The 6306-nt window shown below is 52.9% G+C and overlaps 1 pseudogene; it reads right to left on the bottom strand.

Moving 5' to 3' along the window:
- Positions 1-1072: 1072 nt before the first annotated feature.
- LOC105535810 lies at positions 1073-1883 on the bottom strand (annotated as a pseudogene).
- Between the last annotated feature and the right edge of the window lie 4423 nt (positions 1884-6306).

Here is a 6306-nt window from a genome sequence, read left to right as displayed (position 1 = left end):
CGTTGGCCAAACCCAACCAGCTCTTTCTGGTCCCACCTCACCACCGGGCCGATCCTGATGTGGGCCGTTCTCTTCTCCTCTGTCCCTGAGGCTGCCGATGGCTCTTGGTTTTTCTCCCACTTCCCCGGGTGATCATTCTCTGCTTCCTTTGTGGGAGTTTCTGTTCACCCTGCTTGGAATATCGCAGAACCACAGGCCTGAGCTTCCTGCCGCTTCCTCCTGCTCTGCCTTTTCTGCTGGGGCAGTTTTCTCTGGGAAACAGGGTGGCTTGCTGTCCATGCCTTTTTGCACACAGTAAAGTCCAGACATAAGCTCCCATCTGCCTGGGGTGGAGACAGGGTCTCCCTATGAACAACCTACAGGTACATCCTACTCCACCTCTGGCCTCCTTCTTCTTCCTTCCTCCTCCATGTATTAAGAATAAGGCATCATTGAAAAAACAAAGAAGGCTGAGAATAAGTGGAGAATCAAAGTCTGTGCAGTTGAAGAGCTGAGGCTTTGCAAGTTCAACAACAAAGAGAGGAGATTGTGGAATCCAAACTAGATAAGAGTGAGGAAACGGGGTGAGAGGACAGTGTGCAACTGGCAGGTGCAATGATGACAATGAGGCCCTGGGTCCTCTCCACAGAGGCCTTTGCTGGCTGACTCCTGTCCTCCAGGAGCCCCTGGGCATGAGTATCAGGGCATCTTTCTCTTCACACAGACATGGAGCTTCCTGGGAAGAGGACCTGCACCTGGCTTCCTTTTGGGTCTCAGGTTGGAGAGGAGGATGGACAAATGGAAGGCGTGTCTTTCTACTAGTCTCTTCCTCCTTTGCCGCCTCTCCTCTTACCCTTTATAACATTAATTTTCTTTTGAGACAGGGTCTTTCTGTGTTGCCCAGGCTGGAGAACAGTGGCACAATCATAGCTCACCGCAGCCTCTAACTCCTGGGCTCAAGCGATCCTCCCACTTCAGCCTCCTGAGTAACTGGGACTACAGGTGTGTGCCACTATGCCCAGCTCATTTTTTTTGAAGCAAAGTTTCTGTTATTGTAATTATGTTTATGTACAGAAAACTCAACAGTGTATATTTAACCCAGTTTAGTGGCAAGTTCTTTAGCCTTTGCCTTTTTGAGCTTGGCGATGCGAGCCACAGACTTGGGACCCAGGACATTGCCTCCCCAGTGACGGCGGATCTCGTCGTATCTGTCATTATCATTAGTCCGGATAGCTTCTACCAGTTTAGCCAAAGCGCTTTTGTCTTCCGAGTTCACCTGTGTGAAGGCGACAGTGGCACAGGTCTTCCTGTGGACTAGACACCCCAGTCTTGCCTTCCCCTTGATAATGCAGTAAGGGACCCCCATGTTATGACACAGGGCAGGCAAGAAGACAACCAGCTCCATGGGATCCACGTGGTGTGCAGTCACCGCCAGCTGAGCTTTCTTGGTCTCCACCAAAGTGGTGACAGGGTGTTAACTCCTGCTCGAAGGACAGGTGGTCTCTTAGTGGGGACGTCCCCTTTGCCAGCAGCTTTCTTCTCGGCCCGGGCCAACAGCCTCTGCTTCTTCTCTTGCTTCGTCTCTGGCCTGTACTTGTGGGCCAGCTTAAGCAGCTGCGTAGCTGTCTGGCGGTCCAGGGCCTGGGTGAGCTGGTTAATTGCAGGAGGCACTTTCAGTCGCTTATAGAGGATGGCTGTCTGCCGCTGCAACCTGATAGAGCGGGGCCATTTCACAAAGCGAGTGAGGTCTCTTTTGGGCTGGATGTCCTGTCCGATGCCAAAATTCTTAGGCCTTTTCTCAAACAGAGGATTCACCACTTTCTTGGCCTCTTGCTTCTTCACGACAGCAGGGGCCGGAGCCACCTTCGTCCCCTTGGCCTTCTTTCCTTTCGGCATATTGGGCGGCAGGAGGAGAGAGTACACCCAGCTGATTTTTTAAAATCTTTTCGTTGAGACGAAGTCGTGCTATGTTGTCCAGGCTGGTCTTGAACCCTCAAGCGATCCTCCTGCCTCAGCCTCCCAAAGTGCTGGGACCACAGGAGCATGAGCCACGGCACCTGGCTGTAAAATTAACTTTTAATTACACAAGTCATTCCTGGACCCACTGTCTTTGTGAAAAATAAAAATCAAAGCATTGTACATAAGACTGGTGTTCTTGTCCACTTTCCATCCCATCTAGCCCAGGGTACAAATACTGCTCCCCCGAAGTAATCACAGTATTGATTTGGGAGGATCATTCCACTCTCTGTATATGTTATCTTCTCACGAAAAAAGGCAAGTCCTGTGGGTGGTGCTGGCTTTGGCTTTGACGTTCAATGAGAGTCATATTGAACCAGGCACGCCTGCTCTGTGGTGGGCCTCTCTACACAACAGCGGGTCACAGATGGCTTCCAGGTCTCAGGCGCTCTGCTGCGTGGTAGTGCAGAGGCCAGGTGCATGGTGGTTGATGCCACTCAGTGGATGGGCATGCGGCTGCTTCCCCATGATCACTATTACAGACGAGCTAGCTGCAAACACTCCAGCCCAGCCTGCCCCCATTCCTCTGCAAGCTGAGCTCCAGGCTGTGATCTGTCATGTCCTCCCCTCTCTTTCTCGACTCTACCTCCTCCTCCTGCCCTCCAAGGTCAGGCCCCACTCCTTGTTCTGGTCCCACTCTTCTGGCTGACACCCCTATCCCTAACTTGCCATCCAAACTCTGCCCTGAAATGCAGAATCGGACCTGGAACCAATATGGACCCAGAGCTTCTCACCCCTAAGTCATCTTCACATTCCAACCTGTCACCTCCCAGGGCCAGTCACACACTTCCTAGTCTCAGCACTGAGCATCACCACCTGCCAGGAGTTATCTCAGCTGCCAGGAGTTATTCCTGACACCTCCCTCTCCTGTCACCCATGGCACATCTGTCTCCCCTTCGTGCTGCTGACTCTCCCTCCAAGGGGCTGTTCAAGACCCTAGCCCAACTCCTCAGCCCTGGCCACAGCAGGCCTTAGCATCCCATGCCTGGACCATAGGCCATTCATCCACCCACGCATTCATCTGCCTGCCTTTCTTCCTTCCTTCCTTCCTTCCTTCCTTCTTCCCTCTTTTCTTTCCATCCTTCCTTCCTCCCATCCATTTTTTACTTATCCATCTACCCATCTATCCACCCATTCATCTACCCACCCATCCATCATCCACCCATCCATCTACCCATCCATCATCTGTCCATCCATCACCCACCCATTCATCTATCCATCCATCCATCCATCCATCTATCCATCCATCCATCCAACAAGCATATACTGAACACCTACTGGATGTTCTGCTGAACAAAACGCACAGCTCCCAGAGCCTAGGAGACATCCTGGTGGATCTGTGTCCATGAGGAAGCAGACTCATCATCTGCAATGAAAATATGGGGTGATAGGTGCAGCCCATGTGTTTGTGTCACTGTGCCTTACAGTGTGTGTGGTGTGTGAAAGGGAGAGATGCCCACATGCCCACATCTCTGGGCCCACGCTAGATCCCTCTGCTGAAGCAGCACGCATTCAACCATGCACCCCACTGAAGACCCTGCCAGAAGCATCGACTCACCAAGTCCTCCACAGGCCCTGTGTTTCCCCCATTTTCCCAAATCCAGTACTGAAAACAGGCAGGCCCCATGCCCTCTGCCTGCCTCCCACTTCCAGCCCAGGGTCACTTCCTCCTCTAAGGAGCCTCTCCCGTCTTCTCCTCTGATCCTGTGTGCTCCCAGGCAGTGCCATTGCCCTGGCAACAGCTGTCCCCTCCCCTACGCCCTCCCCTGGGCTGTCTCAGTACGTGGGCAAGCTCATCCCACGCCCACCCAGGAGTCCTTCCTTCTCCCTTGACCTGTTCCCTTCTTCCTCCTATGCCTTCTTTCATCTCAGACCAGCGGGTGGGAACTTTCATCCCTGGCTGTGGCCACTCCCTCCCTCCCATCCTGCTTATCCCTGCAGCTGCTCTGTACCTGCCAGTGGGGAGAAATGAGGCCTCCAAACCCCACAGCTCATTTTCTCTCCATTGATGGCCTCTGACGCTGGGAGTCTCTCCTGGCTTCTCACCCCCTTTCTTTCCTCGATTCTACCTCTGGGGCCTCCCCTCTCCTGTTTCCTCTGCAGCCTGCTTGGCGTCCATCAGTCCTCTATATCCATGTCCCCAGGGCCCCACCCTCCCTTTCCCTGTGCTCTGCCCCCCAGGCAGCCTCCCCTAGAGCCTGGGTGACCGTCCTCTTGCTGACCCCGTCCAGCATCTCCCTTCTCATCCTGCAGCTCTGCTGAGCAGGGTCATGGGAGGCCCTGGGAAGCCCCATGTCCTCCTCAAAGGAGTCCTTGCCAAGCTCTTCCTGGGGGCCCCTGACCTACTGGGTGAGGATTCTGTGTCTGGAGCACCCAGATATATGTGTGTTGGGCAACTTTCCCCACCAGGCCGTGAGCACCTTGAGGGCAGGACCTGCATCCGATTTATCTTTGCTGAATGGCTGTGACTATGGCAGAGGTGGGAGGAACAGATGAACTGAGGACAGACGGACTGAGGAGAGAACTCCCTCCTCCTCACTCTCATGCTCCCTTTTTTTCCTTCCATTTTCTTCCTCTCCTAATTAAAAAATTAGTTTTTAATTATGTGTGGTACGTGAAGAAATTGTCTTTGCACACAATTTTTAAATTTTTTTATGCTTTCACAAAATTAAAGCATGACAAAAGGCTGAAGTCTCTTTTCTCTCCCTCCAGCATGCCACCTCCAACTCCCCCAAAAAGGGGAACCTCTGTGGCCAGTTCTGTGTGACCCTGTCCACACAGCCTATATGAGTCCTCTCATCTAAATAAAATAGAGCTGCATTTGGTGGTGGTGGGATGTTGTTTAAAATATAAATACCATTTACCCTGTGTAAGTTTTGCCAATAGCTTTGTCTGCCCAGTGATAAGTCTTCGAGTTCTTTCCACGAACATGTGAGTGCACCGTCACTGGTGTGCAAGAGCCGAGGTGGGCACCTCTTCCTCGTCCTGCTCAGCAATGGCATGATGGTAGCCTGAAATTGGCCATGGTGGTAGTATTTACACCACAGAAGCGGGACAAGCAACCCTTGGGGAACGTTCTCCCCAGAGGTCCAGTGTACCAGCGTACCCCAGAATGCACCCTGTTTCACAGATCTGGGTCTTTCGGGATAGAGCTGCACTGTGGGTGACCAGCCATCCTGTGGATGGACATGGGTGTTTTCTCCTTTTCAACATGACGATAAGGTCGCCACAACCTTATCTGTCATGGACTGCCCTTCTGCCTTGCCCTCTCCTGGGTTTTGGCGGGGGGTGGTGCTCAGAATTCGTCTACAGTACGTGGGTTCTTTTCTGTCTGTCCGTGGAACGTGCTGCCTTTTCGGGTCTCTGGGAGTCTGTCTCTCTCCTTCCTTCATCCTTCCTCATCCTCTCCCTCGTTTATTCTCCTCCTCTCCAGATTTGGCCCTTGCCCCAAGGGTCACGATTTGTGGCTGCCTCTGTGTGGAGGTGTGGGTCCCACTGTGCACCCCTCTACTTAGGCCCTTTGTCAGGCTTGTCCTCCCCCGTCTTTCCCTCCTCTTCTGTGTGCACGCATCTCTGCATCTGCCTGCCTCTCCGCTCCCCGAGGGTCCTGCCGCCCCCTCTTCATTTCATTTTTTAACTTTATTATTGATGTGCCCCGCCAACACTGCCTCTTCCTGCATCTTGCTCAGCCTCACTCCCTCCCGCTCTCCAGAGGAGCCTTATTGGATTTTGCTTCAAGTTTGTGCGTCATTGCTGCTCTGTGCATGTGTGCGCACATGCTCGTGCGTGTGTGTGCCTGCCACTTTCCCCGTCAGCTCCCTCTCTCTCTCTCTGGGGCTTGGAGAGTTTTACTCTTTGCGTGTGGGCACAGGTGCACATGTGTGTGAGTCACTTCTCTCTAAGGCATGGTCAGGGCTGGGTCCCACCCTCCCTGTCACTCTCATGAACTCCATCTATCCACAACATGCCTGGTGAGCTCTGGACCAAGGTTTGTCCATCTGTCCTCTCCTGTCCTCTTCTTTCCCTCGTCTTGTGCTACACTGTCCTCTGTATAAGAGGTGCCCCCATGCACCTTGGGCATAGAGGTCTCTGTAAGGACACCCCCCAATTTCCTCCTGCATCTGAAAATCACCCCACCTCCATTCTCTGTTGCATGCCACAGATTTGGAGCCAGTGTTGACTGGGCCCCTCCAGAGGTACCTCAAACTCATCTAATCATCTCTACACTACAAACTGGCCTCTTTCCTGTTCTCATTAACACTGAATGTCAGTGCCTTCCTTGGTGTGGTGCTACAGCCAGGAGCCCTGCAT

The sequence above is a fragment of the Mandrillus leucophaeus genome, unplaced genomic scaffold (genome assembly GCF_000951045.1).
Source record: "Mandrillus leucophaeus isolate KB7577 unplaced genomic scaffold, Mleu.le_1.0 Scaffold150, whole genome shotgun sequence".
Taxonomy (NCBI): domain Eukaryota; kingdom Metazoa; phylum Chordata; class Mammalia; order Primates; family Cercopithecidae; genus Mandrillus; species Mandrillus leucophaeus.
The sequence above is the reverse complement of the archived record's forward strand: the minus strand, read 5'-3'. Positions and strand labels throughout refer to the sequence as shown.